This window comes from Fringilla coelebs (assembly GCF_963513975.1).
Source record: "Fringilla coelebs genome assembly, chromosome: Z".
Taxonomy (NCBI): domain Eukaryota; kingdom Metazoa; phylum Chordata; class Aves; order Passeriformes; family Fringillidae; genus Fringilla; species Fringilla coelebs.
In genome coordinates, this window is record NC_140031.1 from 2,820,429 (window position 1) to 2,833,852 (window position 13,424).

At 43.3% G+C, this 13,424-nt stretch overlaps 1 protein-coding gene across 2 annotated transcripts in view; it reads right to left on the bottom strand.

Annotated features, from left to right (window-relative positions):
- The window catches only part of ARK2N (arkadia (RNF111) N-terminal like PKA signaling regulator 2N), a 46,312-nt gene extending 33,638 nt beyond the window's left edge, over positions 1-12,674 (bottom strand). Inside the window, exon 1 of one of the 2 annotated variants that reach the window (XM_084225059.1) lies at positions 12,520-12,674. The gene's annotated coding sequence lies outside the window, so the exon portion shown is untranslated. The remainder of the gene's footprint in view (positions 1-12,519) is intronic. The other variant, XM_084225058.1, reaches the window with a different exon arrangement.
- Positions 12,675-13,424: the final 750 nt, after the last annotated feature.

The window sequence follows — 13,424 nt, forward strand, 5'->3', positions numbered from 1 at the left end:
GCTTGGCCAAATGAAAACATACTTACATATTCATACTAATAACTGCAGAACAATTTCTGCACTGTTCAACCCTAGCCTGGGAGCACAAAGAACAGAGCTTGACATGAAGCTAAAGGGCAGCCAAAGTCAGCTGTAGATTTTTTTCCACAAATGTCCTATTTGGAAACATCATTTACCTCACAGTTCCCAAAGGGGCTGCAACAACACCTGCACTTGCCTTTCCATCTCTCTGGTCTAACAGCCAGAAAAAAACATATTTCATCTGCACATTGCCACCTTGCTAACAGCTCAATTAAAATTATTTTACCAGATTTTTTTTAATAGTAAGTGGCATCTTTAACTAGTCCAACCACACTGGTTTGATCCCTCACTCAGTGAGGGACTGATCAAACTCAGTCAAACCAGACTTTCAGTGAGCTGGCAGCAGAGGAGGGAATAGTAATTTCATGACACTGAAGTATTTCTGTGTATATAGAAAGAAACCCACATGTCCTGGTAAGGTTTGTACTCTACAGGTCCATTGAACTGGCTCTTTAGACATCACTAATTCCTTTATTAATATATATATGCATATAAACCAGAGCTTTGCCTTTCTCTCAGTGGGAAAAAATAACCCTACCATGACTCAAACAGACTTTGCTTCAGGGAAGAATGCAATCCATTTGGCAAAAAAAATCTATGCCAAGGAAATCCTTGTCTCATAGAAATAAAAAAATGTCTGTATTTAGTTCCCTCTGAAAAATGTACAGAACAGCAAGAAGAGACTTTATTGAAAAACTCCTACTCCTTTCTTGCCACTCACCTTTCTAGTAATAGTACTAGAAGAGGAAATCTCAAGGTGGTGCAAGCAAAAGACCATTCTTCTACTGAAATGTGAACAGAGCACTGAAAATAAGTTGTGATGCTTACAGACACAGATGGATACTTAATTAGATGTTGATCAGAAATGGCATTCTCCTTTTACTGGTGAACAGATATTGCAACAAAAATTTTAAAAGGCAATTTTGTACAAACTTCTGTGCTCAATTTTTCCAACAGAAAATGTTATTTTCCGAGTCACACATATAAAACACCAGTGTGAGAAAACCATTAAATTATCCCAAGAAAAATTTTCAAATCATGGACTCATTTGTAAAGGCACACAATTTGTACACTAGGGAATCTGCATTTCAGGGAAGAAATACAGAAGGAATTTGAAGGTCAGATTTGCAGAGACAGCCCAGCCTCTCTGAGTTTTGTCCCCATTCTTTTCCCACCTAACTGTGACTGTACCATCATATTCCCTCCTGTGCACAGAAATGGCCCACCCTTCTGTGTGTAGATTCCTTTCAATAAGCCAGCAGAAATCAAAATGAGAAAATAAGTGACATTTTCTGCCAGAGCTCGCAAGGAGAGAAGGGAGAGCAAGCATAAATCATCCCTGTAAAAAAAAAAAACAAATCTGATTTAAAGCTGCTTGCTGCTTTGTATCATCACACCTTGAACTCACAGGTTCTGCCTAGAGACAGTAGAAGGTCCTGAGCATTTCCTCTCAGCACTGTTTGCTCTGGGAAGAGACTTTTGTAAATTAAAAAAAAAGATTAAGAGCAAAAAGCCTCAGAGGTGTTAGTAGCTTCCTAAAGAACAATTTTCATGTAATATGTACTACAGCACACAGACTTATATTAAAGACAGCAGGTTTGCCAGAGCAGAGTTTCAGGCATCAGATTATAAAAATAAATAATTTAACAGTGTTAGAGCAGCAGATAAGCTGTGTGTCTCTGGAGAGGGACCCTGAACAAAGAACTCCCCAGGGAATTTCAGAACTTAGGCACCTGCCCCTCACCCATCCTGCCTGCACCTCTTAGTTCACTGCTGATTTTTGGGGCATTGCAGCACCTTATTGGGTCCTTCTCCATGTCCAGGCAGGCCATTCAACTCATGTAGAACTGCAGCTTCTGCTCGTGTTGGCTGCCGGCTGATCTCTGGTTTGAGCTCCTGGTGCCTCTAATCTGTGGTAGAGCACAGGGAACTAACTACAAAAGCCCTCACCTAGGTCAGCAGTCTTCAGCAGCAATTAAAATATCCATTTGTTATCAATGTCCTTCCCACAACACAGATAAAACACAGCTCTGTATCAGATGTTAGGAAGGTAGCTGAGTTCACTGTTTAAGGCTGAAGGCTTCATCAAATCCAGATACTCAGGCCAAGCAATCAACATTCTAAATCATGTATCATATATTAACTGCTAGAATGTTACTAATTCTACTTATAACTTACTTCAGCTGAACAAGGAGTACCTCTCAACAGCCTGAAATACTTAATAAACCCCATGACACCCTAACCTTAACTTAACTGTACATTGTCATTTTAGGTGTTATTGAGCTGACTAATGATAAAGAATGCCTAGCCTGTATGCAGCAAACCAGCGCTTCTTTTTCTGAACCTACAGACAGGACAGATTCTCGTTTTGCAGGTACCAGTGTTTTCACAGCAGTTTGCTGAAAAACTTTAGCTTATTACTAACATTTTTCCTCTTAATCACAGTCCAACAGGTCACCTATTTTCCCTGCTTATGGTCATATAACCTTTCTTATGCCAATTCTAGCAATTGTTGAAATGAAAAAGAATTATCTAGCAGAACACTGCCTTTTAATGCCCTTTCAGTTAGTGCTGAAAGAAAATAATTTGAACAACCCACCTCCTCTCACCACTTACCATTCAACTGGAAGCCATATTTTTTTTAAATGAGAAACTGTACTTATATTATTGAAGCAAATAACATCATGTACATACTTTAGACTTTTGTAACTACATAAATGAAAAGTTAAACTGCAGTGCTGCATACAAGTTATTTGATCAGAATATGAAGTTAACTGGAGATTCTTCCATAGGCTTCCAACCTCACAGCTTCAGTGCCACAGAAGTCAGTTATTTTCATCTAAATATGAATGTTTTGATATTTATAAGGAACTAAATGCTATAATGGCTCATTTTTACACAGTTATTTCCATCTCCAGTGGATTACATTATGTCACATTTACCCAACAGAGACGGAATAAATCAGAGGTGTGAGAGAGGTAACGATAAACGCATAAAACAGAGGCTAATAAAATTATGTAAAATAGCGGACTATTTTTAAAAATGTAAACACACAGACAAGCTCATTAAGAACTCTGACTCGAACACTTGATAGACTGTGTGTCTGAGGAGGGTGGGTTGGGAAAGGAGAGAAGCTGCAAGCAGCCTGAGTACTGAAGAGTTGACTGTAATGCATGTATGCTTCAAAATATAGGATAAATTGTTAGCAAAAAGCAAAGTTAGGCCCTCCTCTGACAGAAGGACATGTAACTCTGAAGATGTGAAGTGCTAATGAACCTGTCCACTACTGAAGCTTCACCAAAACCCTCTGCCGCAGTAGGAGTCTCGATCATGCTTTCTTTCTTCTCAAACCTCCTTCCTTTCCATCAAAAATGAACACAATTAATCCAGTGAACTCACCAGTGGCATTTTAGTAGAAAAAACACACAGAGGTATCAGAGAATCACAGAATGGTTTCGGTTGGAAGGGACCTTAAAGATGATCCAGTTCCAATCCCCTGCCAAGGGCAAGGACACCATCCACTGGATCAGGCTGTTCCAAGCCCCATCCACCCTTCCCTTGGACACTTCCTGGGACAGAGCATCCTGTGCCAGGGCCTCACCGCCCTCACAGCCAAGAATTTCTTCCTAATACTTCATCTAAACCTACTCGCTGTCAGTTTAAAGCCATTACCTTATGCCAGAGAGCAGAAAGCTTAATTAACTAAAAATGAATAAATAAAAAATCAGACATCTATCAGGGAAGACCAATATGCACCCAAACAAAAGTAGAAATACCAACACTTTCTGGACTTCCCAGCTTGTTTAGCTCCTCCCGAAGATACCACACATTCCTCTCCATTTTCTTTTAAGTCTCACACAAACCAGTGCACTTAAAACAACATTAGTGAGACCAGCACTCAGTCAATTTAAGTCAAGACAGTTGACTCAGCTCTGTGTGGATGCGTGTGCACGATGCTCCACGGCAGATTTTTCATAACACTGAGCCGCCCCCACAGGGATACTGTGTAATTTATATAGCGTTCCTTTGAAAATGCTGCCCTAAAGCTGACTCACTGGCATGCGATTCTACCTAAGGCACATTTCTGGGAGTGGAGCTGGATCTTTATCAGATGATTCACAAATCAGGCCTGGTAGCAACCCCAAAGAATAGGACCCTTTGGAACAGAGAGGGCAAGAGAATTGCAGTACAAAGCAAAAGAAGAAAGGATTAAACTAATTCTGTGTTTCAACTGGTTTTGCATAAATAAATGAAGGTTAAAAACAGGCTGCTCCTACTGAGTGCTCAACAGGCTGCATATACAAATTACCAAAGCCTGAATACAAATTACAAGTGTATGTGTTAATACAAAGCTTTTCAGAGCATCCTTTGCAATCCTGAAAAGCAACATTTTTTTATCCTACATAAGAAGTAAGACTGCACATTTAAATATAGGTTTTTGCATTGTAATGCTTAATGCACATATTCTGCCTCTTTCAAAGAACAGGCAAGTACCAGCTAAGGTTTATTTGCGCACACAGACTTCCATAAACATTCGCCACCTGCACTTGGACCCCACAATAAAAAAATCACAGTCCTTGAACACAGATAAAAGCACGCAGGGTTGGCTGCACTTAGCCTTCTAAGAATCTCCTTTCTTCCTCATAATGAAACCATTTTTCTCAAGGGCACAACAATTTAAAGTCTATAAAGCTCTCTACTCTAAAAATTAGAGGTGGCATATCTTTATTACTACCTGTTCCTAAAACTTTAAATTACTCACTTTTACATTTTTTCTTTCAATAAAACAAGTGGCAGAAATCAACACAACAAAAGTTCCCTTTTCTCTCTGCTACACATTAGTTTGCAGATCACCCTAGAGAGGATCATCACAGGGATGGACCACCTTTTTCTAAGATACTGAGTTTAACAGGTTTTCCCACTTTACCTGTCCATTTCTGTTTCTTGAATGAAATGGGCTCTGTGCTTCTCCACTACATACAAACAAATGTCCTAAAGAAACGTTGGTCTGTTGCTGTAGGGCACGAAAGAACACACAGCACACCACTCTCAAGGTGAAGAAGAAAAGAGGTAGTTTATTTTCTGACTCCAACATTTATAGTTTTACAAAGGTGACAGTGGATTGGAGGGTGACAGTGACACCTCTCCACAGACACTGGTTTAACCAACAGTCCATCAACTCTCTCCTCCTCCATAAAGGAATGCAAAAACAATGAGATGTTTACAGAAAGTGTGTGAGAAAGTTCCCCACAAGAATGTCAGCATCAGAAGGCTTTAGAGAATCTCAAAGAACCAGGGTGACACTGGTCTATTGTTCTACCGTGATAAAAGTAATGCTCACGTGAAAGCCACATTTTGAATTGCTTGAACACCATGTAACAAATTAATCCTAATTTTCAGAGCAGAAGTTCGGAACATTTACCTGAGCTATACTGAAAGCAATCAACATTGTGTGGTTTGCCAACAGCTCCAACTGGTAGATCAGGACAACTGCAATGTGACTTCAAAGTAGTAAATACATCTCAGCAGTGCCATATTCACAGAATCAGGTAAAAGGTAAAAAAATACCTCTAAAATCATCACATCCAACCTTCAACTCAGCACCACCACCATGTTCACCATTGAACCACGTCCTCAAGTGCCACATCCCACAGCAATTTTCCAGCATCTCCACATCTCCCCAAAAGCTCAAGGCATTGAACTAGACTTGCTGTGGGTTCAGGACAGCCCTTTAACATAGACAACTTATGAGACACTCAGTAACTCTACAGTTTGTAAATATTTTATGGTCAGATGTTTTTACATATCTGTGCCATGGTAAACAAACAAAACCAACTCTCAGGTATTTTAAAGTTTCAAAAAACATTCAGCACCAATGAATGTTTTTGCCATAAGGTACAGGGCACTAAGATACTCATTCTATGGGTATCAGTGTCAGGTGACACATCCAAATTCTACAGAAGGGCTGAAAAGGAGCTGCAAGCCCAACAAGCCTTGATCTCAAATAATTTTCTTATCCACATAGCTACTCATAGTATTCACTTGCTCCTGTAATTTCTGAGCTAGCAGTATCAAATCTAAATGCTGCAATAGAGATTTACAGAAGATATACCACAGAAAAATAAATGTTATCAGTACACAAAAGTGAAGGCATGTGGCATTCAAATGATGAAATTTAACAGCTGTTGGGATGTTCTTGACACCAAGAGGTGCCAGCTGATTTGAGCATCCACCAGATTGCTAACAATCACAGTGCAGTCAGTCTTTACGTGTCTAAAGTGCTCCTAAAAGAGCAAAGGATTCACGTCCCAGGTCTCAGTATGAAGCAAACACAGGGTGGCTCTACAAATGAACAAAAACTACTTTGGTTATTTAATAAAGAAGAACGGACTAGGTCAAAAGCCAGTCACATGTGCAATAACCAAAAATGCCTCTAACATGGGCTTTACTATCTTTCTACAGAATTTACTTCCAGTTGGCAGAGGAGAAGAAATTTGAGCTGTACTTCAAGAGAACAGACAGATCAGAACGCAGACGTTTCTTTCCCACAACACACAAAGCACTTAGCATGTATTTGACTGCAGAAATTAAATAACAGTATGTAAGAAGATACCAAGTTACCAGCTACATAAAGAGAAAAAGAAAATTAAAAGGCAGTTTTCAGTAGAACCATGAAAGCAAGTACTGACAGAAGAAAAAAAAAATTTAAAAACCAAACATGAACCCCTTCTTTCCTCTCCTGCCCCCAAAAAACCACAAACCAAACAATCCTTAAAATGCATCTTTTACCCCAAGACTACTTCTTACATTATTATTCCTGTTTAGGAAAAAGTGGCTCAGCTGGCAGAACTAATGGTTAGCAACAGGAGACAAACTATATAAACAGCTTTCCCAGTAAAAGGGGAGATGGAACAAAAAAAAAAAAACAAAAGAGCATGGAGCCTGGATTATCAATTCAACCTTATTCCATTAATTCAACACAGCCATATTGCTGCTGGAGCTTGGAGAGCTCCATACAGACAAACAATGATATCCACTACAGGTGTTAAGCAGTAAAGAAACCATTTTTATCTTGCAAAACAAACAAGGGGGATCAGGTGCCTGTTATCAAACTCACTTTAGGTTGAAGTGAAGTTTATAAGTAATTATTGAGGACTTATGAAGGTAACCCTGGCAAAATATTCAATGAACTTCCTTAGCATAGTTTTATTCAACAATTCCTGGATTTTCTTTATTACAGTGAGTGGATCCAAAGTCTGTATTTTGCATTTAAGATGACTTGCTGACAACAGTAAGTGGAAACATGAAAAATAGAACTTCACCTTGAAGGCTTTCAAAACACAATATGCAAAGAAATACGTGGTTTTTTGTAAAAATCCTCAGAGATTCTGCACAGTGCTACCAAAAGGTGTTACCTCCTCTGGATGAACCTTGTTAATTGACAACAGAAATTGCACTTACAGGCTCACGGGCACCACTACCCAAAAGACCATTCTTTCCTACAAGGGCAATTTCATTTCCAAAAAACTTCTCACCAAACACAAGGAGGACCCCATTAGCATTTCACCCAGCTTCCTTCATTAGGAGGCAGACTTTAAATCATTGCATTTCCAACCACAAGCACACAATTATTAGACAACTTTGCTTATCTATTCTTTACCAAGATTTTTTCCCAAAATTGTCAGATTACTTGGAAATGTCTTTCTGGCAAGATCTGGCATTCCAATAGAGCATGAACCAGGAGAGTGAGCTGAGGAGCCAGGAGAATTACCAGTTGATGAGAAAGCCAAAGTACAAGAGAAGGGCACTCTTGCACTCTTGCACAAGGGGTTCAGCTCCACCTTGCTATCAGGACAACCTGATTCGTTTTTTTCTTCAAGTGTTTGAGCACCAGCCTCACACTGGAACCACCAAAATGCAATAGTCCCAGTGGAAAACAAATTACTGAAATGGCAATTGTTTCATCATGCAGACAACTGATATTATAAAATCTGGCTCTTAGTTATTCCCAGCTCTGTTACTGTGAGTCACTTGGCGTCTACCCATGCTGGATGAATGGAACTGAAATCTGCCTTCTCTAAAATAAGTTGTGAAATGCGAACCATCAAGCATCATGAAACAAAACACTAGAGCAAAGAGGCAGCAAGAGGAACAATTAAGGTGTGGGTCTTCCTGCTCCTTTTCAGGAAATTTTGAAGCATCACACAGAAGAACATCTTGCAGGACACTGCTGAATCCTCACTGTAATGTCAAATACACAATCCACACACACTGAAACCAGAATGCTAGCTTGAAGGAATGTTCAAAAACTTGCATTTATTTAAAAAGTGACCACCTGTTCCACTCATGACTCAAAAGTTGTCAGACTGAGTATTAACAGCTTCCAAGCTGTTTTCTTGGAGACCAAATATCACAAGGCATGGTAAGGCTGAAGCCTGTACACTATTCTGCTACTTAGATCATTTATGAACATCGGTGAGACAGACTGAGTGGTCAAATTGATATAAAACCCCTGAACACCTTCTTAAATAATAAGGTGAACTATTCTGAACATATAGCTGACACACCTCATGACCATGGGCAAGTTACTCGACCTCCTGGAGTAGCCAGTAATGCATCTAACACTGTGTCACTGCAGCACCTGCGCTGCTGAGCTGCATCTCATTTCCAGCCCTGCGTGAGTAACCCGTGTGTGCCCAGCTGCAGGGAGCCAGTCACATCCAGGAGAAACTGCTACAGGCTCCACTCACGCTGATCAGACACGGGGAGAGGCAACACTAAGGAGCGGGAATGGGCAAGCACAGATTAAATTTGAATCCTTTAACAGTAACACCGAGTAACTGATGAGGTATCAGTCACTCAGCTTAGCTCAGAGAGGGACTACGTCCATCAGACCAGGCAACAGCAAAGGCTAATGTTTACACCATATGCACATTTTGATTTACAGTCCCTTTCATCCAGTTCTCTTTTTGCTCAACATTGCACATTTGTGGACGTTGTGTTCTAAACCTCAAGTAGCACACTCAGAACTGCATTATGCATTAAAAACCTGGAACAAAGATGTGACAGAATTACTATTTCTGTGGTGATTTGTGTTGTCCAAGTTCCCTGCATCTAACATCTGCTGCCACAGATTCCAGTATCATAAGTTTGGCTGCTCCTGAGTTAGAGTGATAAAGGCTGAACTCCCATTCATGTGCTGAACATTTATTTTCGTTCTGGAAAACCAAAAGTTGTTTCCTTTCCACATAAGGTCATCTCAGAGCAGTGACACACACTGTACCACACTTTATCTCAGAGCTTTTTCCCAGCACTACGCCTGTGCCCCTCTCCCAGTGCTGCTTCATTTTCAGCTCCCATCATCACCAACACTGTTCAAGCCAGCAAAAATATTCAAGTTTTAGTAATTCTTTTCCAGAGTACAAGTTACATGCTGGCAATTATGATATATAAATCTTTTACTTTGCTCTAGTAAACATGTTACTAAATTTGCTGCTCAGTTTCTGTCAATGGTTGCAGTTTTCTAAGCCATTCTGCCAACTGCAGATAAAAACACAGAAGCTGAGATTGACCACAGACCCAATTCTGTCAAAAAGTACCATGAACACAACAAGTTTGAAATGTTATAGACAAGTACGTGTAAGTTGCTTGAAACTATTTAGTCATTTAAAAAACTTCCCAAAGCTTTAATATGGCTAGATAATTGGTGGTATTTTGGTCCGAGGGAAACCAGAGAATTGGATCACTCAGCGTGCAGCCCCTTCCCCGTGTGGTACGTAGAGACCCCCCACCTCATTAACAGATGTTTCAGTGAGATGTTGATGTACAGGCAGGTCAAAGATGGCACATACATCCTTGGTGGTGCAGGGAGTTGATGTGATGATATACAAGGGGAAGGGAAGAAAGTGAACAGGATCCAGGTAAAGAATCCTGCATTTTAAAGGTAAATATACAGCAAGGAGAAGGAGGTCAGGACAGCCAAGGCAGTTATTTCTTGTTGCTCTCATTGAGTTACACCAACTTATCTCCTCAATGTTTCATGTTCAAAGCCCCTCATAATAATCCATATTTACTCTTTGTTCACTCAACCTTAACTTACCCCATTAATCCCACCCCCTCCACAGTGCCCATTTGTCAAAGGCACCCAAACATCCTTCCTACCTCCTCTTTATCAGCTAGAGCAGGGCAACATTTTCTGTGTGCTGTGACTGTTCTCAACTGCCTTGTGGGTGGCTTCAGGTTCCTTCCCGTTTCCCCTCCCTCCACAGCACCCATCTTAAGGCACACACTCCTGGTTTGTGCTCTCTGATTCCCCCCAAGCAGGCAGAGATAGCCAGGCTGCACTGCCACATCTCCCACGTCTGGATGTCCAAGGCCACAGCCCTTCCTCCTCCCTGCACCTCTTCACCGTGCCACCCAGCAACTGGGCTGGAGAGCAAACAGAAATAGTTGACACAGTGTAATTAAAAAATTCGAGTGTCTCAAAATGAATCAGAACTGTTGCCCTCATGTACTCGAGCAGAAAGACCAGCTGCCCAGACTCACACACCACCTTCCATCACCTGCTGCGTCCCTGCCCTTGATTCCCCAGACAGAGCACCAGTGTCCTTGGTAAGCCAGAACCACAGAAAACTGCTTTTTATTGGCTTTCAGTAACCACATAACCACCCTCTTTGGAGCCTGCCTGGACAGCACCAGCCTCCTCTACATCACTGGAGGTGAGAAATACTCAGAAAATTACTCTTAAGAACAACTGCTGCTGGACAGATGAGTTCCCTACACTTCCTCTCACTGCTTTCCTGCCATACATCTATTTATATTTATCTGTCCATACGTATGCATATATATATGGGGGGGATGTCTGGGTTTAGCAAACACATGACAAGCACCTCACTGTTCTCCTGAGAGTTTGCTACAGACCTGCTTCCTCCACAGAGGCCAGGTTTCCCTCCTCCAGGGCAGCAGGGAAAGCTGTGCTGCCCTGACTGCCTGGCTCCCAGCACTCAAACCACAGGAACGGCAATTACAGGTGGCACTGGGGCAGGAGAACCACACGGCGCGCAGCTCAAAAGAGCACCATGCTCAGTTTCCACCTCAAGGTCAAACACTATGTTTTTAATAGACTTAAGCAACTTAGCATGCTTTAAGAGAAACATTTTAAATGTAGCATTTGTTTCCTGTTCCAAGGGGAGAGGCATTACTGTTTGTACTTAAATTTTTAGCTTGAAGACTGGAAATAGTACAGCCCTTGCCTGTAAGTGAAACTATTATTTGGTCTGATGCTTGGCAAGTACCAGAGAAGATCTAAAACCTAATTCCTAGGGGGAATGAAAATAAATTTTACATTTTTAAAGGGATGCTCAAGGGTTCAAAGATTTACTTACTCATTCACTTTTAAAAGCAAGAATTACTTGTCAGGGGAAAAAAAAGCCAAACAGGACTGACTTCTGCCATCTTGACACACAAGTTTTTTTCCAGCTTTTGAAGTGCTGTCAGGTACTTTGTGCTGGTTTAAAGTGCACAACTAGTTACAACTATGACCTTGCTTATTATTACAGTTATAGATTCACCAAGGGACCTACAAACTTTAAGGCAAGCTGCCTTGTTACACGGTTAACAAACTAAGATACAAATACACTTTGATGCTACGTAACAAAGGTGGAAGCGATGTAACCCTAAGCATAAATTTTAAAATTTTTTAAAAACCAGACAAACAAAACAACAAGCCTTTCAGAAAGTGGCCTTTGTTGTTCAGTAACCTCCAGGCAAATGAAGTTACAGTACTGGAACAAGGGAAACAGTTAAAATATTACAAGTCTGCTCAGCCCACCTTGTTTCGCTTTTAAAAAGGAACCAGTAGCACAGTTAAGTTTTATATTCCCCTCGGATGGCTGCGCGGCTCGGAGCCACATCTGCAACCCATTAGATGTCAGGAGCCCAAGGGGAACCCGGGCTAGGTACGCAACGAGCAACTCGAGCGTCCTTCCCATACAAAACACATTTTCCCACAGAGGAACACACCATCCAAGGTAAACAAAGACGCAAAGAAACCCCTGGAGAAGCACAGAAGGCAGCCCTTGAGCCCCTTGGAGAAACAAGGGCTACTCTCCATACTCTCCAACAGCTCATACGACTTCAAAAGTCGTTGCAGGAAGAGAAAAAAAAAAAAAAAAGAAAAAAAAAAAAAAGAGGCACGTTACAAAAAGTCCCGGGAAAGACAAAGCGGCCCCCGAGCTGCTCCAGGGCTCCGTGGGGAGTTTCGCCCCCGCGGGGTCAGGGCAGAGGAGGGCGGAGGGGTCGGGGCAGGAGGAGAAGCAGCGGCAGCAGCAGGACCACCCTGAGGGGCGCAGCCCCCGCCCGCGCCCCGGGGCGGCCGGGCCGGTACCGCCCCTCCCCGCGGCGCCGGGCCGCCCCCCGCCCGCACGGCACCGCGCTCACCTGTGCGAGGCTGGGCCCCTCGCGGCCTGCCCGGCGGGGGCAGCGGCCGGGGCATGGGCGGCCGGAGGAGCCGGAGCCGCGGGAGCAGCCGGAGCGGCCGGGAAGAGCCGGGAATGTCACCGCGGCCGCCGCGCCGTCACTTCCGCCCGCCGCGCCGCGAGCGCCCGCGCGGGCCGCCCGCGCCCCGCAGCGACCCCGCGCGGCCGGAGAGGGAACGGCGGGAGCGGCGCCCGCCCGCGGGGCTGCGGGAGCGCGCCGGGCCCGGCAGCGAGTGCGCGTGTGTCCGTGTGTCCGTGTGTCCGTGTGTCCGTGTGCCGTGTGCGTCTGTGTCCGTGTGTCTATGTGCTTGTGTGCCCGTGTGCCTGTGGGCCCGTGTGCCTGTGTGTCTGTATGCCTGCGTGCCTGTGTGCCTGTGTGTCTGTGTGCCTGTGTGTCTGTGTGTCTATGTGTCCGTGTGTCCGTGTGTCTATGTGTCCGTGTGTCCGTATGCCTGTGTGTTCGTATGTCCGTGTGTCTGTCTGCCTGTGTGCCTGTGTGTCCCTGTGTCCGTGTGTCCATGTGCCCGTGTGTCCGTGTGCGTGTGTGCGTGTGTCTGTGTGCCTGTGTGCCTGTGTGTCTGTGTGTCTATGTGTCCGTATGTCTGTGTGTCCGTGTGCCTGTGTGTTCGTGTGTCCATGTGTCTATGTGCCTGTGTGCCCGTGTGTCTGTGTGCCTGTGTATCTGTGTGTCTATGTGTCCGTATGTCTGTGTGTCCGTGTGCCTGTGTGTCCCTGTGTCCGTGTGTCTATGTGCCTGTGTGTCCCTGTGTCCGTGTGTCCGTGTCCCTGTGTCCGTGTGCATCTGTGCCCCTGTGCCTATGTGTCTGTGTGCGTCTGTGTCCGTGTGTCTCTGTGTCCATGTGTCCG